The sequence below is a fragment of the Panulirus ornatus genome, chromosome 37 (genome assembly GCF_036320965.1).
Source record: "Panulirus ornatus isolate Po-2019 chromosome 37, ASM3632096v1, whole genome shotgun sequence".
Taxonomy (NCBI): domain Eukaryota; kingdom Metazoa; phylum Arthropoda; class Malacostraca; order Decapoda; family Palinuridae; genus Panulirus; species Panulirus ornatus.
Genome location: NC_092260.1, coordinates 954,961 through 979,449, shown reverse-complemented (window position 1 = coordinate 979,449; position 24,489 = coordinate 954,961). Strand labels below are relative to the sequence as shown.

General features: G+C 43.2%; 1 protein-coding gene across 2 annotated transcripts in view; it reads right to left on the bottom strand.

The window, feature by feature from the left end:
- Nucleotides 1–16,957: 16,957 nt before the first annotated feature.
- LOC139760451 (failed axon connections homolog) overlaps nucleotides 16,958–24,489 on the bottom strand; it is a 132,213-nt gene continuing 124,681 nt past the window's right edge. The window contains exon 6 of one of the 2 annotated variants that reach the window (XM_071683688.1): nucleotides 16,958–17,079. The gene's annotated coding sequence lies outside the window, so the exon portion shown is untranslated. The remainder of the gene's footprint in view (nucleotides 17,080–24,489) is intronic. The other variant, XM_071683687.1, reaches the window with a different exon arrangement.

Below are 24,489 nucleotides of genomic sequence, written 5' to 3'. Positions count from 1 at the left end.
TGGAATGTCCACTGATGAACTTTTCTGTGTTAACCTGCTTCTTGTCTTCCTTTCTTGGTGTTTTGGGTGACACTTTTTTTGTGGCCTGTCAAATGTTCAAAGGAGTTGATTGGGTGTGGTACAAGTCAGCTTTCCAAACTACTTCCGTCCTTTGGTTTATCTGCTCTTTTCTTTTTGATTTTTGCTTCTTTTATGGCCAGTCCTTTGCAGTTGTTAATGGTGTGACTTATGCTTCGTATCATATTGGTGTTCTGCAGTGTTCAGATTTGCCACCTGTGAGTGATCCTTCAGTAACTCTGACCATATTCAGGCATGCACTGTTGATTCCACTGTACACTCCTCAGCTCATGTAGCCTCCCTTCTAATATTATGACTTGTCTTAATTGCACTTAATGTATATCTTTTGTACAGCATCTCAGAATGGGTAACAGTAACTATGTTTAATTCAGTAGTGCAACTTTTCTCTTTAATTGGTGCCTATTTTCCCATGGTTCAGCTTCATTACATCACAGTCAACCCCATAGTACATTTCAACCTTGTAACAAACACAGGCATAACTATATCCTACACACTTATAGAAACCCCATTACTAATTAGGTGTTGTGATTATTTTTCTTGTGAACAGCTATTCTATATTTTCAGGGTTTTTATTTATGATACGTATTAATGCTCGTATGTCAGGGGTGGGTCTTCATCCTTCTCCTTATTAGCAAAAGTGGAATAAGAAGCATTCCATTCTATTAATTCTTCAGGCATCACCTATATGCAGCTATCCCTTTCTACATGCTGTAGAGTTGCTGCCTTCTATTACATAGGCATTATTTTGGTCTAGGCTCATATGAGCTATCTGCATGTGTCCCTGCAACCAAGGCTTGGTCTTGCTACATGCTTCTGCCTGCTGCTTACCATAGTTTTTATCTGAAGACTGGTTACACAAGGATTAATAGCAAGATATCCTTAATGTAGACAGCAAAGCTTTAAGATTTTCTCCATTTTTTCATCTTGTTCCTGTAACCTTTCTGTCTTTTTTAAGTCTCCAAACAATTGTTGAACCCTGATAAATTTTTTCATTTTTTTCTTTTACATTTTACTTTTTCTTTTCATCAGAGATGTCCTTGTTTGGGACATATTTTACCCATCCAGTGTAAGCCACTATAAGTAAATATGCATCCTGTTGATAATTGTTATAACAAGATATTCATACAAAACGGTAGTTTTGATGTTTGTGCAGCTTTTCAATGAAACTAATTTTTTGTTCCCTTTGAGTAGGAAAAAAAATTGCACCTTAAAGGGACAACATCTCCAAAAGAACAGGTATTGACTTGCATATATGCACAGTGATCTTAGCCCACCTCATTATTGACACAACTGTCTTTGATTGATATGATGATCATAAGCTTTGATTTTTTTCTTCATTAAACACTTGACCCACAAAACTGTGCTCCCAAATTTATAAATATTGGAAAGTGATTGACATGAAAGTTGATGAAGCAGTTTTAGCCCTCCCTAATTAATAGCGTCAAAAGGAATAAGTTTAACCATCTCAGTAAAACTTTGGCTAATTTTACTTATTTGTTTGTAGTAAGTTAAGTACACAGTTGCTTGACTCTGCCTACTTGTGTTACACTGCGTGTGAAGAGTCACCTTTTGCTAGGGGTCAGCTGACCAGAGAGAGTAAAGTCTCGTTAAAGAACTTGCTTGAAAGAAGTCCATGCTGTTCCTTCTACTTAGTGTTGAACAGCCCTGAAGCAGCAGAAGCACATAGATAAGGGCTTCATGGGTTAAGTTCTGATATTTCCTTCTCATTGTTTAGAGTAAAGGTGCTTCAGCCTAAAAACTATGCTCATAAGAATGAATAGATAAATATATATAGGGGAGAAAGAATACTTCCTACGTATTCCCTGCATGTCGTAGAAGGCGACTAAAAGGGAAGGGAGCGGGGGGCTGGAAATCCTCCCTCTCATTTTTTTTTTTTTAAATTTTCCAAAAGAAGGAACAGAGAAGGGGGCCATATGAGGATATTCCCTCAAAGGCCTAGTCCTCTGTTCTTAACGCTACCTCGCTAATGCGGGAAATGGCGAATAGTATGAAAAAAAAAAATATACATATATATATATATATATATATATATATATATATATATATATATATATATATATATATATATATATATATATATATATATATATATATTATATATATATTATATATATATATATACACACATTTTCATATTCATCCTTGCTTGCCTTCATCCACATCTGACGCCACCCCACCCCATTGGAAAGAACACAAAAAGCTATTTCATATGTGGTGGGGTGACGGCAGAGGTGGATGGGGGCAGCATGTATGAATATGTACATGTGTATATATGTATGTGTCTGTGTATGTATACGTTGAAATGTATAGGTTATGTATATGGGCATTTATGTATTTACATGTGTATGTGGGTGGGTTGGGCCATTCATATATCTGTTTCCTTGCGCCGCCTCGCTAACGTGAGAGACGGCAATTAAGTATAATAAAATATATATATATATATATATATATATATATATATATATATATATATATATATATATATATATATATATATATATATATATATATATATATATATATATATATATATTATATTTAATATACTTTGACGCTGTCTCCTGCGTTAGCGAGGTGGCGCAAGGAAACAGACAAAAGAATGGCGCAACCCACCCACATACACATATATATACATACATGTCCACACACACATATACACACCCACATGTACATACCTATCCATTCAGACACATGTACATATTCATACATGCTGCCTTCATCCTTTCCTGCCGCCACCCCACCACACATGAAATGACAATTCACACTCACTCTCTAGCTGTCATGTGTAATGCATCAAAACCACAGCTCCCTTTCCACATCCAGGCCCCACAAAACTTTTCATGGTTTACCCCAGATGCTTCACAGCATGTCGACCCCAGTATACCACATCGTTCCAATTCACTCTATTCCTTGCATGCCTTTCACCCTCTTGTATGTTCAAGCCCTGATTGCTCTAAATCTTTTTCACTCCATCCTTCCACCTCCAATTTGGTCCCCCACTTCTCGTTCCCTCCACCTCTGACACATATATTCTCTTTGTCAATCTCTCCTCACTTATTCTCTCCATGTGACCAAACCATTTCAATACACCCTTTTGCTCTCTCAACCACGCTCTTTTTATTACCACACACACACACGGGGAAGATGAAATTTATCTTGTTTAATTTTCCCCATGGACTCACAGGAATATGTTGATCATGCGCAAAATTGTGATCCTCTCCCATATATATATATATATATATATATATATATATATATATATATATATATATATATAATATATATATATATATATATATATATATATATATATATATATATATATATATATATATATATATATATATATATATATATATATATATATATATATATATATATATATATTATATATGGGAACAGCTATCCCTGGGGATAGGGGAGAAAGAATACTTCCCACGTATTCCCTGCATGTCGTAGAAGGCGACTAAAAGGGAAGAGAGAGGGGGGGGGCTGGAAATCCTCCCCTCTTGTTTTTTTTTTTTTTTTTCAAAGAAGGAACAGAGAAGGGGGCCAGATGAGGATATTCCCTCAAAGGCCCAGTCCTCTGTTCTTAACGCTACCTCGCTAACGCGGGAAATGGCGAATAGTATGAAAGAAAAGAAAGAATATATATATATATATATATATATATATATATATATATATATATATATATATTCTTCTGAATGTATGTGAGAAATACTTAGAAAAGCAAATGGATTTGTATGTTGCATTTATGGATCTGGAGAAGGCATATGAGAGAGTTGATAGAGATGCTCTGTGGAAGGTATTAAGAATATATGGTGTGGGAGGCAAGTTGTTAGAAGCAGTGAAAAGTTTTTATCGAGGATGTAAGGCATGTGTACGTGTAGGAAGAGAGGAAAGTGATTGGTTCTCAGTGAATTTGGGTTTGCGGCCGGGGTGTGTGATGTCTCCATGATTGTTTAATTTGTTTATGGATTGGGTTGTTCGGGAGGTGAATGCAAGAGTTTTGGAATGAGGGGCAAGTATGAAGTCTGTTGGGGATGAGAGAGCTTTGGAAGTGAGTCAGTTGTTGTTCGCTGATGATACAGCGCTGGTGGCTGATTCATGTGAGAAACTGCAGAAGCTGGTGACTGAGTTTGGTAAAGTGTGTGAAAGAAGAAATTTAACAGTAAATGTGAATAAGAGCAAGGTTATTAGGTACGGTAGTGTAAAGGGTCAAGTGAATTGGGAGGTAAGTTTGAATGGACAAAAACTGGAGGAAGTAAAGTGTTTTAGATATCTGGGAGTGGATCTCGCAGTGGATGGAACCATGGAAGCGGAAGTGAATCATAGGGTGGGGGAGGAGCCGAAAATTCTGGGAGCCTTGAAGAATGTTTGGAAGTCGAGAATATCATCCCGGAAAGCAAAAATGTGTATGTTTCAAGGAATAGTGGTTCCAACAATGTTGTATCGCTGGAAGGAGTTGGCTATGGATAGAGTTGTGCGCAGAAGGGTGGACGTGCTGGAAATGATATGTTTGAGGATAATATGTGGTGTGAGGTGGTTTGATCGAGTAAATGATGTAAGGGTAAGAGAGATGTGTGGAAATAAAAAGAGTGTGGTAGAGAGAGCAGAAGGTGTTTTAAAATGGTTTGGTCACATGGAGAGAATGAGTGAGGAAAGATTGACCAAGAGGATATATGTGTCAGAGGTGGAAGGAACGAGGAGAAGTGGGAGACCAAATTGAAGGTGGAAAGATGGAGTGAAAAAGATTCTGAGTGATCGGGGCCTGAACATGTAGGAGGGTGAAAGGCGTGCAAGGAATAGAGTGAATTGGAACGATGTGGTATACCGGGGTCGACGTGCTGTCAATGGATTGAACAAGGGCATGTGAAGCGTCTGGGGTAAACTATGGAAAGTTCTGTGGGGCGTGGATGTGGAAATGGAGCTGTGGTTTCGGTGCATTATTACATGACAGCTAGAGACTGAGTGTTAACGAATGGAGCCTTTGTTGTCTTTTCCTAGTGCTTCCTCGCACACATGAGGGAGGAGGGGGTTGTTATTCCATGTGTGGCATGGTAGCGATGGGAATAAATAAAGGCAGACAGTATGAATTACGAACATGTGTATATATGTATATGTCTTTGTGTGTATATATATGAGTACATTGAGATGTATAGGTATGTATATTTGCGTGTGTGGACGTGTATGTACATACATGTGTATGTGGGTGGGTTGGGCCATTCTGTCGCCTGTTTCCTTGCGCTACCCCGCAAACGCGGGAGACAGCGACAAAACAAAATAGAAATAATAAGTATATATATATATATATATATATATATATATATATATATATATATATATATATATATATATATATATATATATATATATATATATATATATATATATATATATTCTGTTATTATATATATTATATATATTATATATATATTATATTATATATAATACATATATATATATATATATATATATATATATATATATATATATATATATATATATTCTTCTGAATGTATGTGAGAAATACTTAGAAAAGCAAATGGATTTGTATGTAGCATTTATGGATCTGGAGAAGGCATATGTTAGAGTTGATAGAGATGCTCTGTGGAAGGTATTAAGAATATATGGTGTGGGAGGCAAGTTGTTAGAAGCAGTGAAAAGTTTTTATCGAGGATGTAAGGCATGTGTACGTGTAGGAAGAGAGGAAAGTGATTGGTTCTCAGTGAATGTAGGTTTGCGGCAGGGGTGTGTGATGTCTCCATGGTTGTTTAATTTGTTTATGGATGGGGTTGTTAGGGAAGTGAATGCAAGAGTTTTGGAAAGAGGGGCAAGTATGAAGTCTGTTGGGGATGAGAGAGCTTGGGAAGTGAGTCAGTTGTTGTTCGCTGATGATACAGCACTGGTCGCTGATTCATGTGAGAAACTACAGAAGCTGGTGACTGAGTTTGGTAAAGTGTGTGAAAGAAGAAAGTTAAGAGTAAATGTGAATAAGAGCAAGGTTATTAGGTACAGTAGGGTTGAGGGTCAAATCAATTGGGTGGTGAGTTTGAATGGAGAAAAACTGGAGGAAGTGAAGTGTTTTAGATATCTGTGAGTGGATCTGGCAGCGGATGGAACCATGGAAGCGGAAGTGGATCATAGGGTGGGGGAGGGGGCGAAAATTCTGGGAGCCTTAAAGAATGTGTGGAAGTCGAGAACATTATCTCGGAAAGCAAAAATGGGTATGTTTGAAGGAATAGTGGTTCCAACAATGTTGTATGGTTGCGAGGCGTGGACTATGGATAGAGTTGTACGCAGGAGGATGGATGTGCTGGAAATAAGATGGTTGAGTACAATGTGTGGTGTGAGGTGGTTTGATCGAGTAAGTAACGTAAGGGTAAGAGAGATGTGTGGAAATAAAAAGAGCGTGGTTGAGAGAGGAGAAGAGGGTGTTTTGAAATGGTTTGGGCACATGGAGAGAATGAGTGAGGAAAGATTGACCAAGAGGATATATGTGTCGGAGGTGGAGGGAACGAGGAGAAGTGGGAGACCAAATTGGAGGTGGAAAGATGGAGTGAAAAAGATTTTGTGTGATCGGGGCCTGAACATGCAGGAGGGTGAAAGGAGGGCAAGGAATAGAGTGAATTGGATCGATGTGGTATACCGGGGTTGACGTGCTGTCAGGGGATTGAATCAGAGCATGTGAAGCGTCTGGGGTAAACCATGGAAAGCTGTGTAGGTATGTATATTTGCGTGTGTGGACGTATGTATATACATGTGTATGGGGGTGGGTTGGGCCATTTCTTTCGTCTGTTTCTTTGCGCTACCTCGCAAACGCGGGAGACAGCGACAAAGCAAAAAAAAAAAGAAAAAAAAAAAAATATATATATATATATATATATATATATATATATGTATATATATATATATATATATATATATATATATATACATATATATATATATATATATATATATATATATATATATACAGTAATAAAGTGCACATGAACGCGCACCTTCAGAGAACATATAAACCTCAAACAGCCACGATCGAATTCGGGACTCCTGTGTAAGAGGCGGGAATTCTAACCACTAGGCTATGGATTTGGCTTATAGGAAATAAGTATTTAAATACTATGAACTACACCGGTCATTTCCCAAGAGGCTTGTTGCATTTTTGTATTTTCTATGAAGGTGCGCGTTCATATGCAATTTCTTGTATTCATATACCTCCGCGTTGTACAGTTTGGTACGGTAAAATGCTATCTACTGGGTATGTGCGCCTTTTGGGAAATGACAGTGTAGACCCCGTTGCTCACCAACGTGAGACAAAGGGTATTCGAGTACAGAGTATTCGAATAGCTATTTCCTATTAGCCAGGCCCATAGCCTAGCGGTTAGCAGTCCTGCCTCTTGCACAGGGGTCCTGGGTTCGATCCTGGCTGTTGGAGGTTTGTATGTTCTACGAAGGTGCGCGTTCATATGCATTTTATTCGTATTCATATACCTCCGTGTTGTACAGTTAGGTTCGGTAAAATGCCATCTGCTGGCTATGTGCACTTGTTGGGAAATGGCCGGTGTTGACCCCGTTGCTCACCAACGTGAGACGATGGGTATTCGAGTACATCGTATTCGAATAGTTATTTCCTATCAACCAGCCCCATAGCCTCGCGGATAGCAATCTTGACTCTTACACAGGGGTCCCGGGTTTGATCCTGGCTGTTGGAGGTTTGTGTGTTCTACGAATGTGCTCGTTTATATGCACTTTATTCGTATTCATATACCTCCGCGTTGTACAGTTATGTTCGGTAAAATGCTATCTGCTGGCTATGTGCGCCTGTTGGGAAATGACCTGTGTAGACCCCATTGTTTACCAAAGTGACACGAAGGGCATTTTAGTACATAGTATTCGATTAGTTATTTCCTATTAGCCACGCCCATAGCCTAGCGATTAGCATCCGCACCTCTTGCACAGGGGTCCCGAGTTGGTTTCTAGCTGTTGGAGATTTGTATGTTCGAAGAAGGTGCGCGTTCATTTGCTCTTTATTCGTATTCATATACCTCCGCGCCCGTTCCTCACCAACGTGAGACGAATGGTGTTCGAATATATAGTATTTGAATAGTTTTTTTCCTATTGGCAAGGCCCGTAGCTTAGCAGTTAGCATTCACGCCTCTTGCACAGGGGTCCTGGGTTCGATCCTGGCTGTTGGAGGTTTGTACGTTCTATGAAGGTGCGCGTTCATTTGCATTTGATTCGTATTCATATACCTCTGAGTTGCACAGTTAGGTTCGGTAAAATGCTATCTGCTGTCTATGTGCGCCAGATGGGAATTGACCGTTGTAGACCCCATTGCCCACCAACATGAGACGAAGGGCATTAGAGTACATAGTATTCGAATAGTTATTTCCTATTAGCCAGGCCCATAGCTTAGTGGTTAGCATTCCCGCTTCTTCCAGAGGGGTCCTGGGTTCGATCCTGGCTGTTGGAGGTTTGTATGTTCTATGAAGGTGCGCGTTCATATGCATTTTATTCGTGTTCATGTACATCCGCGTTGTACAGTTAGGTTCGGTAAAAAGCATTGCTATCTGCTGGCTATGTGCGCCATAGGGGATTTGAGAGTTGTAGACCCCGTTGCTCACCAACGTGAGACGAAGGGCATTCGAGTATATAGTATTCGAATAGTTGTTTCCTACTAGCCAGGCCCATAGCCTAACGGTTAGCATTCCCACTTCTTCCAGAGGGGTCCTGGGTTCGATCCTAGCTGTTGGAGGTTTGTATGTTCTATGAAGGTGCACGTTCATGTGAATTTTATTCGTATTCATATACCTCCGCGTTGTACAGTTAGGTTCGGTAAAATGCTATCTGCTGGCTATATGCGCCTGTTGGGAGATGACAGGTGTAGACCCCGTTGCTCACCAACGTGAGACGAAGGGTGTTCGAGTATATAGTATTTGAATAGTTTTTCCCATTAGCCATGCCCATAGCCTTGCGGTTAGCATTTCCGCCTTTTGCACAGGGGTCCTGGGTTCGATCCTGGCTGTTGGAGGTTTGTATGTTCTATGAAGGTGCGCGTTCATATGCATTTTATTCGTATTCATATACTTCCGCGTTGTACAGTTAGGTTCAGTAAAATGCTATCTGCTGGTTATGTGTGCCTGATGGGATATGACCGATGTAGACCCCGTTGCTGACGAACGTGAGACGAAGGGCATTCAAGTACATAGTATTCGAATAGTTATTTCCTATCATCCAGGCCCATAGCCTAGCGATTTGCATTCCTGCCTCTTGCACTGGGGTGCCGGGTTTGATCCTGGCTGTTAGAGGTTTGTATGTTCTATGAAGGTGCGCGTTCATATCCGCTTTATTCACATTCATATACCTCCGCGTTGTACAGTTTTTTTCGCTAAAAAGCTATCTGCTGGCTATTTGGGCCTGTTGGGAAATGACCAGTGTAGACCTCTTTGCTCACCAACGTCAGACGAAGTGTATTCGAGTACATAGTATTTGAATAGTTATTTCCTATTAGCCAGTCCCATAGCCTAGCCGTTAGCATTCCTGCCTCTTGCAGAGGGGTCCTGGGTTCGATTCTGGCTGTTGGAGGTTTGTATGTTCCATAAAGGTGCTCGTTCACATGCATTTTATTCGCATTCATTTACCTCCGCGTTCTACAGTTTGTTTCGGTAAAATGCTATCTGCTGGCTATGTGGGCCTGTTGGGAAATGACCGGTGTAGACCCAGTTGCTCACCAGCGTCAGACGATGGGCATTTGAGTACATAGTATTCGAATACTTATTTCCTATTAGCCACGCCCTAGGTATAGCGGTTAGTATTCCCGCCTCTTACACAGGGGTCCTGGGTTCGATCCTGGCTGTTGGAGGTTTGTATGTTCCATGAAGGTGTGCGTTCATATGCATTTTATTCGCATTCATATACTTCTGCGTTGTACAGTTAGGTTCGGTAAAATGCTATCTGCTGGCTATGTGTACCTGTTGGGAAATGACCGGTGTAGACCCCGTTGCTCATCGACGTGAGACAAAGGACATTTAAGTACCTAGTATTCTAATAGTTATTTCTTATTAGCCAATCCCATAGCCTAGCGGTTAGCATTCCCGCCTCTTGCACAGGGGTCCCGGGTTCGGTCTGGCTGTTGGAGGTTTGTATGTTCTATGAAGGTGTGCGTTCATATACACTTTATTCGTATTCATATACCTCCGCGTTGTGCAGTTAGGTTCGGTAAAATGCTATCTGCTGGCTATGTGCGCCAGATGGGAAATGGCCGGCGTAGACCCCGTTGCTCACCTACGTGAGACGAAGAGTATTCGAGTACATAGTATTGGAATAGTTATTTCGTATTAGCCAGCCCCATAGCCTAGCGGTAGTATTCCCGCCTGTGGCACAGGGGTCCCGGGTTCGATCCAGGCTGTTGCAGGTTTGTATATATATATATATATATATATATATATATATATATATATATATATATATATATATATATATATATATATATATATATTCTTTCACCCCTATCCCTAGGGATAATATACATATATATATATATATATACACATACACACACATACACATACATACGCACATATACACACACACACACATACATATATATACATATGAGAAATGTAAGAAACAATTTAGAAAACTGAAACTTCTAGCTTGAAATGAATGAAAAAAAAGAATGTCACATAATGGTTCAACCTCTGGCTATGGAAAAAAGGAAATGTATAATTTATTTACACAAACGTCAATAGCAGTTCTTATCAATTTAACCACTGTATCAATATGAAAGAATACTTCCCACGTATTCCTCACGTGTCGTAGAAAGCGACTAGAGGGGACGGGAGCGGGGGGCCAGAAATCCTCCCCTCCTTGTATTAACTTTCTAAAATGGGAAACAGAAGAAGGAGTCACGCGGGGAGTGCTCATCCTCCTCGAAGGCTCAGAGTGGGGTGCCTAAATGTGTGTGGATGTAACCAAGATGTGAAAAAAGGAGAGATAGGTAGTATGTTTGAGGAAAGGAACCTGGATGTTTTGGCTCTGAGTGAAACGAAGCTCAAGGGTAAAGGGGAAGAGTGGTTTGGGAATGTCTGGGGAGTAAAGTCAGGGGTTAGTGAGAGGACAAGAGCAAGGGAAGGAGTAGCAATACTCCTGAAACAGGAGTTGTGGGAGTATGTGATAGAGTGTAAGAAAGTAAATTCTCGATTAATATGGGTAAAACTCAAAGTTGATGGAGAGAGGTGGGTGATTATTGGTGCATATGCACCTGGGCATGAGAGGAAAGATCAAAAGAGGCAAGTGTTTTGGGAGCAGCTGAATGAGTGTGTTAGTGGTTTTGATGGACGAGACCGGGTCATAGTGATGGGTGATTTGAATGCAAAGGTGAGTAATGTGGCAATTGAGGGAATAATTGGTATACATGGGGTGTTCGGTGTTGTAAATGGAAATGGTGAAGAGCTTGTAGATTTATGTGCTGAAAAAGGACTGATGATTGGGAATACCTGGTTTAAAAAGCGAGATATACATAAGTATACTTATGTAAGTAGGAGAGATGGCCACAGAGCGTTATTGGATTACGTGTTAATTGACAGGCGTGCGAAAGAGAGACTTTTGGATGTTAATGTGCTGAGAGGTGCAACTGGAGGGATGTCTGATCATTATCTTGTGGAGGCTAAGGTGAAGATTTGTATGGGTTTTCAGAAAAGAAGAGTGAATGTTGGGGTGAAGAGGGTGGTGAGAGTAAGTGAGCTTGAGAAGGAGACCTGTGTGAGGAAGTACCAGGAGAGACTGAGTACAGAATGGAAAAAGGTGAGAACAATGGAATTAAGGGGAGTGGGGGAGGAATGGGATGTATTTAGGGAATCAGTGATGGATTGCGCAAAAGATGCTTGTGGCATGAGAAGAGTGGGAGGTGGGTTGATTAGAAAGGGCAGTCAGTGGTGGGATGAAGAAGTAAGAGTATTAGTGAAAGAGAAGAGAGAGGCATTTGGACGATTTTTGCAGGGAAAAAATGCAATTGAGTGGGAGATGTATAAAAGAAAGAGACAGGAGGTCAAGAGAAAGGTGCAAGAGGTGAAAAAAAGGGCAAATGAGAGTTGGGGTGAGAGAGTATCATTAAATTTTAGGGAGAATAAAAAGATGTTCTGGAGGGAGGTAAATAAAGTGCGTAAGACAAGGGAGCAAATGGGAACTTCAGTGAAGGGCGCAAGTGGGGAGGTGATAGCAAGTAGTGGTGATGTGAGAAGGAGATGGAGTGAGTATTTTGAGGGTTTGTTGAATGTGTTTGATGATAGAGTGGCAGATATAGGGTGTTTTGGTCGAGGTGGTGTGCAAAGTGAGAGGGTTAGGGAAAATGATTTGGTAAACAGAGAAGAGGTAGTGAAAGCTTTGCGGAAGATGAAAGCCGGCAAGGCAGCAGGTTTGGATGGTATTGCAGTGGAATTTATTAAAAAAGGGGGTGACTGTATTGTTGACTGGTTGGTAAGGTTATTTAATGTATGTATGACTCATGGTGAGGTGCCTGAGGATTGGCGAAATGCGTGCATAGTGCCATTGTACAAAGGCAAAGGCGATAAGAGTGAGTGCTCAAATTACAGAGGTATAAGTTTGTTGAGTATTCCTGGTAAATTATATGGGAGGGTATTGATTGAGAGGGTGAAGGCATGTACAGAGCATCAGATTGGGGAAGAGCAGTGTGGTTTCAGAAGTGGTAGAGGATGTGTGGATCAGGTGTTTGCTTTGAAGAATGTATGTGAGAAATACTTAGAAAAGCAAATGGATTTGTATGTAGCATTTATGGATCTGGAGAAGGCATATGATAGAGTTGATAGAGATGCTCTGTGGAAGGTATTAAGAATATATGGTGTGGGAGGAAAGTTGTTAGAAGCAGTGAAAAGTTTTTATCGAGGATGTAAGGCATGTGTACGTGTAGGAAGAGAGGAAAGTGATTGGTTCTCAGTGAATGTAGGTTTGCGGCAGGGGTGTGTGATGTCTCCATGGTTGTTTAATTTGTTTATGGATGGGGTTCTTAGGGAGGTAAATGCAAGAGTTTTGGAAAGAGGGGCAAGTATGAAGTCTGTTGGGGATGAGAGAGCTTGGGAAGTGAGTCAGTTGTTGTTCGCTGATGATACAGCGCTGGTGGCTGATTCATGTGAGAAACTGCAGAAGCTGGTGACTGAGTTTGGAAAAGTGTGTGGAAGAAGAAAGTTAAGAGTAAATGTGAATAAGAGCAAGGTTATTAGGTACAGTAGGGTTGAGGGTCAAGTCAATTGGGAGGTGAGTTTGAATGGAGAAAAACTGGAGGAAGTGAAGTGTTTTAGATATCTGGGAGTGGATCTGGCAGCGGATGGAACCATGGAAGCGGAAGTGGATCATAGGGTGGGGGAGGGGGCGAAAATCCTGGGGGCCTTGAAGAATGTGTGGAAGTCGAGAACATTATCTCGGAAAGCAAAAATGGGTATGTTTGAAGGAATAGTGGTTCCAACAATGTTGTATGGTTGCGAGGCGTGGGCTATGGATAGAGTTGTGCGCAGGAGGATGGATGTGCTGGAAATGAGATGTTTGAGGACAATGTGTGGTGTGAGGTGGTTTGATCGAGTGAGTAACGTAAGGGTAAGAGAGATGTGTGGAAATAAAAAGAGCGTGGTTGAGAGAGCAGAAGAGGGTGTTTTGAAGTGGTTTGGGCACATGGAGAGGATGAGTGAGGAAAGATTGACCAAGAGGATATATGTGTCGGAGGTGGAGGGAACAAGGAGAAGAGGGAGACCAAATTGGAGGTGGAAAGATGGAGTGAAAAAGATTTTGTGTGATCGGGGCCTGAACATGCAGGAGGGTGAAAGGAGGGCAAAGAATAGAGTGAATTGGAGCGATGTGGTATACCGGGGTTGACGTGCTGTCAGTGGATTGAAGCAGGGCATGTGAAGCGTCTGGGGTAAACCATGGAAAACTGTGTAGGTATGTACATTTGCGTGTGTGGACGTATGTATATACATGTGTATGGGGGGGGGGGGCGGTTGGGCCATTTCTTTCGTCTGTTTCCTTGCGCTACCTCGCAAACGCGGGAGACAGCGACAAAGCATAATAAAAAAAAAATAATATATATATATATATATATATATATATATATATATATATATATATATATATTATCCCTGGGGATAAGGGAGAAAGAATACTTCCCACGTGTTTCCTGCGTGTCGTAGAAGGCAACTAAAAGGGGAGGAAGCGGAGGGCTGGAAATCCTCCCCTCTCATCATTTTTCTTTTTCCAAAAGAAGGAACAGAGAAGAGGGCCAGGTGAGGATACTCCCTCAAAGGCCCAGTCCTCTGTTCTTAACGCTACCTCGCTAACGCGGGAAATGGCGAATAGTTTAAAAGAAAAGAAATATATATATATATATATATATATATATATATATATATATATATATATATATATATATATATATATATATTTTTTTTTTTTTTTTTGCTTTGTCGCTGTCTCCTGCGTTTGCGAGGTAGCGCAAGGAAACAGACGAAAGAAATGGCCCAACCCACCCCCATACACATGCCTTGATTCAATCCACTGACAGCACGTCAACCCCGGTATACCACATCGATCCAATTCACTCTATTCTTTGCCCTCCTTTCACCCTCCTGCATGTTCAGGCCCCGATCACACAAAATCTTTTTCACTCCATCTTTCCACCTCCAATTTGGTCTCCCTCTTCTCCTCGTTCCCTCCACCTCCGACACATATATCCTCTAGGTCAATCTTTCCTCACTCATTCTCTCCATGTGACCAAACCATTTCAAAACACCCTCTTCTGCTCTCTCAACCACGCTCTTTTTATTTCCACACATCTCTCTTACCCTTACGTTACTTACTCGATCAAACCACCTCACACCACACATTGTCCTCAAACATCTCATTTCCAGCACATCCATCCTCCTGCGCACAACTCTATCCATAGTCCACGCCTCGCAACCATACAACATTGTTGGAACCACTATTCCTTCAAACATACCCATTTTTGCTTTCCGAGATAATGTTCTCGACTTCCACACATTCTTCAAGGCTCCCAGAATTTTCGCCCCCTCCCCCACCCTATGATCCACTTCCGCTTCCATGGTTCCATCCGCTGCCAGATCCACTCCCAGATATCTAAAACACTTCACTTCCTCCAGTTTTTCTCCATTCAAACTCACCTCCCAATTGAATTGACCCTCAACCCTACTGTACCTAATAACCTTGCTCTTATTCACATTTACTCTTAACTTTCTTCTTTCACACACTTTACCAAACTCAGTCACCAGCTTCTGCAGTTTCTCACATGAATCAGCCACCAGCGCTGTATCATCAGCAAACAACAACTGACTCACTTCCCAAGCTCTCTCATCCCCAACAGACTTCATACTTGCCCCTCATTCCAAAACTCTTGCATTCACCTCCCTAAGAACCCCATCCATAAACAAATTAAACAACCATGGAGACATTACACACCCCTGCCGCAAACCTACATTCACTGAGAACCAATCACTTTCCTCCCTTCCTACACGTACACATGCCTTACATCCTCGATAAAAACTTTTCACTGCTTCTAACAACTTGCCTCCCACACCATATATTCTTAATACCTTCCACAGAGCATCTCTATCAACTCTACCATATGCCTTCTCCAGATCCATAAATGCTACATACAAATCCATTTGCTTTTCTAAGTATTTCTCACACATTCTTCAAAGCAAACACCTGATCCACACATCCTCTACCACTTCTGAAACCACACTGCTCTTCCCCAATCTGATGCTCTGTACATGCCTTCACCCTCTCAATCAATACCCTCCCATATAATTTGCCAGGAATACTCAACAAACTTATACCTCTGTAATATATATATATATATATATATATATATATATATATATATATATATATATATATATATATATATATATTTTTTTTTTTTTTTCTTTATTATACTTTGTCGCTGTCTCCCGCGTTTGCGAGGTAGCGCAAGGAAACAGACGAAAGAAATGGCCCAACCCCCCCCCCCCATACACATGTAGATACATACGTCCACACACGCAAATATACATACCTACACAGCTTTCCATGGTTTACCCCAGACGCTTCACATGCCCTGCTTCAATCCACTGACAGCACGTCAACCCCGGTATACCACATCGCTCCAATTCACTCTATTCCTTGCCCTCCTTTCACCCTCCTGCATGCTCAGGCCCCGATCACACAAAATCTTTTTCACTCCATCTTTCCACCTCCAATTTGGTCTCCCTCTTCTCCATGTATATATATATATATATATATATATATATATATATATATATATATATATATATATATATATATATATATATATATATATATATATATATATATATCATCCCTGGGGACAGGGGATTAAGAATACTTCCCACGTATTCCCTGCGTGTCGTAGAAGGCGACTAAAAGGGGAGGGAGCGGGGGGCTGGAGATCCTCCCCTCTCGTTTTTTTTTTTTTTTTTTTATTTTCCAAAAGAAGGAACAGAGGGGGCCAGGTGAGGATATTCCAAAAAAGGCCCAGTCCTCTGTTCTTAGCGCTACCTCGCTAATGCGGGAAATGGCGAATAGTTTAAAAGAAAAGAGAAAGATATATATATATATATATATATATATATATATATATATATATATATATATATATAGAGAGAGAGAGAGAGAGAGAGAGAGAGAGAGAGAGAGAGGGGGGAATCCTCATGAAAGGCTTTTGTTTGTGGTGTATGTGTGATTTTTATGTTTAAATCAGGTGACTGCATGCATGCCTGAGGGCATGTGCGCATTTTAACAAAAAGGTTCTTGATAAGAAAAAAATACATTGATCAGTAAACATTTCATTCATACAAAGTATATTCTCTGTAGCTGATCATACATCGGATCCGCTGACTGGGTGGTGGCTCTGGATAACGGATCCCATGGAGCTGACCTGGGGAGAGAGATCTGGTAGTGATGAGTAACGGGGCTCATGGTGCTGCCTTAGGGGAGGAGAAATAGTTGGTGGTGGTGGGTAACGAAGGGTTTAGGGCTGACCTGGGGAGATATAGATGGTAGTGGTGGGTAACAACGGACGTGGGAATGGGCTGAGGGAGGAGAGGTAGGTAGTGGTGGTGGATAACGAAGGGTATTGGGCTGGTCTGAGAAAGAATAGGTACGTGGTTGTGGTGAGTAAATGAGGGCGTGGAAGTGATCTGAAAGAGGAGAAGCAGGTGGTCGTTATGATTCACTGGAGGCGTTGGGCTGGCCTGAGGGAGGATAGGTAGGTGGTTGTGGTAGATAATTCAGGGCGATGGGCTGACCTAAGGGAGATCTAGACGGTGGTTGGGGGTAACGGGGATCTTAGGGCTGACTTAGGGAAGGAGAAGTATTTGGCGTTGGTGGCTAATGGGAGGTTTAGGGTGACCTGAGGAAGGACAGGTACTTGGTTGTGGTAAGAAACGGGATGCGTGTGGCTGACCTGAGGGAGGAGAGGTATGTGGTGGTGGTGGTGGGTAAGCCGCGGTGCTGGCCTGGGGAAAGAGACGTGGTGGTGTTGAGTAACGAGGGGGGGCTGGACTGAGGACGTAGAGGAAGGTGGTGGTGGCGGTCGGTAACTGATAGTGTGGGCCTAGCCTGGGGAAAGAGAGGGGGTGGCGTTGGGTAACGGGGGGTGGGTGAGTATGACGATGGCCTGAGGGAGTAGAGGTTAGTGGTGGTAGTGGTGGGTAACGAAGCGTGTGGGGTTGGCCGGGGTAAAAAGAGGTCGTAGTGGTGAGTAACGGGGGTCGTGGGGTTTGCCTGAGGGAGGAGAGGTAGTTAGTGGTGCTGGGTAACGGGGGGCGTGAGGCTGTCATGGGGGAAGAGAGACAGGTAGTGGTGGTTAGTAACGGAGGGCTTGGGGCTGGCCTAAGGAAGGAGAGGTAGGTGGTGGTGGAGAATAACGGAACGCATGGAGGTGGCGTGTAAGAGAAGAGGTAAATGGTGGGGGTGGTGGGTAACGGGAGCTTATGGCTGGCCTTGGGGTGGAGGAGGAGGTAGGTAGTGCTTGTGAATAATGGAGGAGAGGTATGTGGTGGTAGTGGGTACCGGAGGTCGCACGGCTGGCCTGAGGAAGGAAAGACAGGCGGTGATGATAGATAACGGAGGGTGTAGTGCTTGGTTGGGGGATGAGAGGTAAGTGGTAATGGTGGGTAACGTAGGGCCCGGGGTTAACATGTGGGAGTAGATGTAGGTGTTGGTGGTGGGTAACGAGGGCGTGGGGCTGGCCTGAGGAAGGAGAGAAGTTTGTGGTGTGGTGTAGGTATGAATTGGTTGTGGGTAACGGGGGACTTGGGACTGGCCTGGAGTAGGAGATATAGGTGGTGATGGTGGGTAACAGAGGGTATTGGGCTGGCATGGGGGAGGAGAGGTAGGTGGTAGTAATGAGTAACAGGGGGCTTGGGGCTGATCTGAGGGAGGAGAGTTAGGTGGTGGCAGTGGGCAATGGGGTGCGTGGGGTTTGCCTTTGGGGAGGAGAGTTAGGCGGTTGTGGTGAATATCGTTGGGCACGGCAAGCCTGAGGTGGAGGAGAGGTAGATGGTGGTGGTGAGTAATAGAGGACGTGGGTCTGACCTGGGGGAGGAGAAGTGAGTGCCTGTGGTGGGCAACGGAAGCGTGGGTCTGACTTGGGGGAGGAGAGGTGGTGGTGGTGGTGAGTAACGGAGGGAGTGACGCTGATCTGGGGAAAAAATGGTAGGTGTTCCTGGTGAGCAAGGGAGGGGTTTGGTGGTGGCCCTGGGGAGGAGATGAAGTTAGTGGTGGTGGCTAATGGATGACGTGGAGCTGGCGTGAGGCAGGAGAGGTGCTTGGTGTTGGTGGGTAATGGAAGGCGAGAGGCTGGCCTGAGGGAGAATTAGGTGGTGTTGATGAGTAACAGAGGGCGTGGGGCTGGCCATAGAAGGTATACGTAACTGGTGTTGGTGAGCAACGGGTGATTTGGGAATGGCATGAGGGAGGAGCGGTGGGTGGTGATGGTGGTTAACGAAAGGCGTTGGCATGGAGTGAGTGAGTGTGGGACGAGAAATAGGTGATTGTGCTGGGTAATGGATGTGGGGGGCGTGGATCTGGACTGAGGGGGGACAGGTAGGTTGTGGTGGGTAACAGAGGACGTGGAGCTGGACTGAGGGAGAGGTAGGTGGTGATGTGTAACGGAGGATCTGAGGCTGCTGTTGGGAAGGAGAGGTAGGTGTTATTGGTGAGTAACGGAGGGCTTAGGGCTACCCTGAGAAAGGAAAGGTAGTTGGTGGTTTTGAGTAACTGGGGGCCTGGGGCAGGCCTCAGTGAGTAGTGGTAGGTGCTTGTGGTAGGTAACGGGAGGCGTGGGTCTAGGCTGAGGGAATAGAGGTAGGTCGTGGTGGTGGGTAACGGAGGGAGTGTGACTGACCTGAGAGAGGAGAGGTAAGTGATTATGGTGGGGGCAAGCGGCTGACCTGAGGGAGGATTTTTATGTGGTTGTGATGGGTAACTGAGGGAATGGGACTGCTTGAGGGAGGGGAGGGAGGTGGTGGTTGTAGGTAAATAAAGGCGTAGAGCTAGCTTGAGGGAAAAGAGGTAGACATTTGTGGTGGGTAATGAAGGGCTTGGGGCTTACCTGAGGAGGAGAGTGTGGAGATGATGGGTAAAGGGGGGGGGGCGAGGGAATAGCCTGAGGGAGGGGAGGTAGTTGGTGGTGGTGGGTAACGGGGAAATTGGTGCTGGTCTGGAGGAGGAGTGGCAGGTGATATTGGTGGAGAATGGAGGGCGTGGGGCTGGCCTTTGGCGGGAAAGGTAGGTGGTGGCGGTGGGTAAAGGAGGGCGTCGGGCTGAAGTGAAGGAAAATAGGTGAGTGGTGGTGTTGAGTAACTGGGGTCGTGGCATTGGGCTGTCCTGAGGGAGAAGAGGTGTTGGGTAACGGAGAACTTGGGGCTCCTCTGGTGGAGAGGTAGGTGGTGTTTGTGGATGAAAATGAGCGTGGGGCTGGCTTTAAGTGGGAGAGGTTGGTAACGAGGGGCGTAGGGTTGGCTTGGACGAAGAGAGGTAGGTGGTGGTGGTGAGGAACGGAAGGCGTGAGGCTTGTCTGGAGAAGAAGTGGTAAGTGTTGTTCGTGAGTAGCGGAGGGATTCGGGGGTGGCCATGGGAAGGAGATGAAGTTAGTGATGGTGAATAATGGAGGACGTGGAGTTGGCGTGAGGAAGGAGAAGTAAGTAGTGGTGGTGGGTAATGGAAGGCGAAGGCTTGGCCTGAGGGAGGTGAAGTGGGTGATGGTTGTGGGTATCGGAGGGCGCGAGGCTTCCCTGAGGAACGAGAGGCAGTTGGTGGTGGTGGGTACCAGGGGGTCTGGGACTGGATTGGGGGAGGAAAGGTAGGTGGTGGTGGTGGTGGTGGTGGTGGTTGAAAGGAGTCTTTAGGATGCCCTGAGGGACGAGATGCAGGTGGTGGTGGTGGGTGACGTAGGGCATGGGGCTGTTAAGGAAATAAAGTCAGGGGTTGGTGAGAGAACAAGAGCAAAGGAAGGAGTAGCACTACTCCTGAAACAGGAGCAGTGGGAATAGTTGATAGGGTGTAAGAAAGTAAACTCTGTATTGATATGGGTAAAATTGAAAGTGGATGGAGAGAGATGGGTGATTACTGGTGCATATATGCTTGGGCATGAGAAGAAAGATCATGTGAGGCAAGTGTTTTAGAAACTGGTTGAGCGTGTTAGCAGTGTTAATGCACGAGACCGGGTGATCTGAATACAAAGATGAGTATTGTGGCAGTTGAGGGAATAATTGATGTACAAAGGGTGTTCAGTGTTGTTAATGGAAATGGTGAAGAGCTTGTAGATTTGTGTGCTGAAAAAGGACTGGTGATTGGGAATACTTGGTTTGGAAAGAGACATATACATAAGTATACGTAAGTAAGTAGGAGAGATGGCCAGAGAGCGTTATTGGATTACGTATTTATTGATAGGCGACCGAAAGAGAGACTTTTTGACGCTAATGTTCTGAGAGGTGCAACTGGAGGGATGTCTGATCATTATCTTCTAGAGGCGAAAGTGAGGATTTGTAGAGGATTTCAGAAAAGAAGAGAGAATATTGGGGTAAAGAGAGCGGTGAGAGTAAGTGAGCTTGGGAAGGAGACTTGTGGGAGGATATACCAGGAGAGACTGAGTACAGAATGGAAAAAGGTGAGAGCAAAGGACGTAAGGGGAGTGGGGAAGGAATGGGATGGGTTTAGGGAAGCAGTAATGGCTTGCACAAAAGGTGCTTGTGGCATGAGAAGCGTGGGAGGTGGGCAGATTAGAAAGGGTAGTGAGTGGTGGGATGGAGAAGTAAGATTATTAGTGGAAGAGAAGAGAGAGGCATTTGGACGAGTTTGACAGGGTAATAGTGCAAATGACTGGGAGATGTACAAAAGAAAGAGGCAGGAGGTAAAGAGAAAGGTAAAAGAGGTGAAAAAGAAGACAAATGACAGTTGGGATGAGAGAGTATAATTAAATTTTAGGGAAAATATATATATGTTTTGGAAAGAAGTAAATAAAATGCGTAAGACAAGAGAACAAATGGGAACATCGGTAAAGGGGGGTTAATGGTGATGTGAGAAGGAGATGCAGTGAATATTTTGAAGGTTTGTTGAATGTGTTAGATGATAGAGTGGCAGATATAGGGAGTTTTGGTCGAGGTGGTGTGCAAAGTGAGAGGGTCAGGGAGAATGGTTTAGTAAACACGAAAGAGGTAGTGAAAGCTTTGCGGAAGATGAAAGCCGACAAGGCGGCGGGTTTGGAAGGCATTGCATTGGAATTCATTAAAAAAGGGGGTGACTGTGTTGTTGGCTGGTTGGTGAAGATATTCAATATAGGTATGGCTCACGGAGAAGTTCCTGACTATTTGGAGAATGCATGCATAGTTCCATTGTACAAAGGCAAAGGGGATAAAGGTGAGTGTTCAAATTTCAGAGATATAAGGTTGTTGAGTATTCCTGGGAAATGATATGGGATGGTATTGATTGAGAAGGTGAAGGCATGTACAAAGCATCAGATTGGGGAAGAGCTGTGTGGTTTTAGAAGTGGTAGAGGATGTGCGGATCACGTGTTTCCTTTGAAAAATGTATATGAGAAATAATTAGAAAAACAAATGGATTTCTATGTAGCATTTATGGATCTGGAGAAGGCATAAGGTAGAGTTGATAGAGATACTCTGGAGAAGGTATCAAGAATATACGGTGTGGGAGGCATGTTGTTAGAAGCAGTAAAAAGTGTACGTGTAAGAAGAAAGGAAAGTGGTTGGATCTCAGTGAATGATGGTTTGCGGTAGGGGTGCGTGATGTTTCCACGGTTGTAAATTTGTTTATGGATAACGTTCGTTAGGGAGGAGAATGCAAGAGTTTTGGAAAGAGGGGCAAGTATGCAGTCTGTTGTGGACGAGAACTTGTGAAGTGAGTCTGCTGTTGTTCGCTGTTGATACATCGCTGGTGGCTAGTTCGGGTGAGAAACTGCAGAAGCTGGTGACTAAGTTTGGTAAAGTGTGTGAAAGAAGAAAGATGAGAGTAAATGTGAATAAGAGAAAGGTTATTAGGTACAGTAGGGTTGAGGGACAAGTCAATCGGGAGGTAACTTTGAATGGCGAAAAACTGGAGAAAATTAAGAGATTTAGATATCTGGGAGTGGATTTGGCAACGTATGGAACCATGGAAGCGGAAGTGAATCATTGGGTGGGGCAGGGGGCGAGAGTTCTGAGAGCGTTGAAAAATGTGTGGAAGTCGAGAACCTTACGGTGGAAAGCAAAAATGGGTATGTTTGAAGGAATAGTGGTTCCAACAATGTTATATGATTGCCAGGCGTGGGCCATAGATATTTTTTCCTTTTTGTACTCAATCTCTCCTGGTACTTCCTCACACAAGCCTCCTTCCGAAACTCACAAACTCTCATCACTCTCTTCACCCCAACATTCTCTCTTCTTATCTGAAATCCTCTGCAAATCTTCACCTTCCCCTCCACAAAATAATAATCAGACAACCCTGGTTGCACCTCTCAGCACATTAACATCCAAAAGTCTCTCTTTCGCGAGCCTATCAATTAACACGTAATCCAATAACACTCTCTGGTCATCTCTCTTGCTTACATACGTATACTTATGTATATATCTTTTCCTTCACACACTTTACCAAACTCAGTCACCAGCTTCTGCAGTTTCTCACCCGAATCATCCACCAGCGCTGTATCATAAGCGAACAACAACTGACTCACTTCCCAGGCCCTCTCATCCACAAAAGAATGCATACTTTCCCCTCTCTCCAAGACTTTTGCATTCACCTCCCTAACAACCCCATCCATAAACAAATTAAACAACCATGGAGACATTACGCAACCGTGCCGCAAACCGATATTCACTGGGAACCAATATCTTTCCTCTCTTCCTACTCGTACATAAGCCGTACATCCTCGATAAAAACTTTTCACTGCTTCTAGCAACTTGCCTCCCACACCATATATTCTTAATATCTTCCACAGAACATCTCTATCATCTCTCTCAAATGTCCTCTCCAGATCCATAAATGCTTCATACAAATCTACTTGTTTTTCTAAGTATTTCTCACATACATTTTTCAAAGCAAACACCTGATCCACACATCCTCTACCACTTCTGAAACCACTCTGCTCTTCCCCAATCTAATGCTCTGTACATGCCTTCACCCTCTCTATCAGTACCCTCCCATATAATTTCCTAGGAATACTCAACAGACTTATACCTCTCTAATTTGAGCACTCACTTTTATCCCTTTTGCCTTTGTACAATGGCACTATGCATGCATTCTGCCAATCTTCAGGCACTTCACAATGAATCATGAATGCATTAAATATCCTTACCAAACAGTCAATAACACAGTCACTCCGATTTTAATAAATCCCTCTACAATACCATCCAAACCCGCTTTCTTGCCGGCTTTCATCTTCTGCAAGGATTTTCCTACCTCTTCTCTGTTTACCAAATCATTCTCCCTAACCCTCTCACTTATAACACCACCTCAACCAAAACCACCTATGTCTGCCACTCTATTAGATAACGCATTCAACAAACCTTCAAAATACTCACTCCATTTCCTTCCAACATCACCACTATTTGTTATAACGTCCCCATTAGTCCCCTTCACCGATGTTCCCATTTGTTTTCTTGTCTTACGTACTTTATTTACCTCCTTCCAGAACATTTTTTCATTCTCCCTAAAATCTAATGATACTCTCTCACACCAACTCTCATTTGCCCTCTTTTTTCACCTCCCGTACCTTTCCCTTGACCTCCTGCTTCTATCTATTATACATCACCCAGTCATTTGCACTATTTCCTTGCAGAACTCGTCCAAATGCCTCTCTCTTTT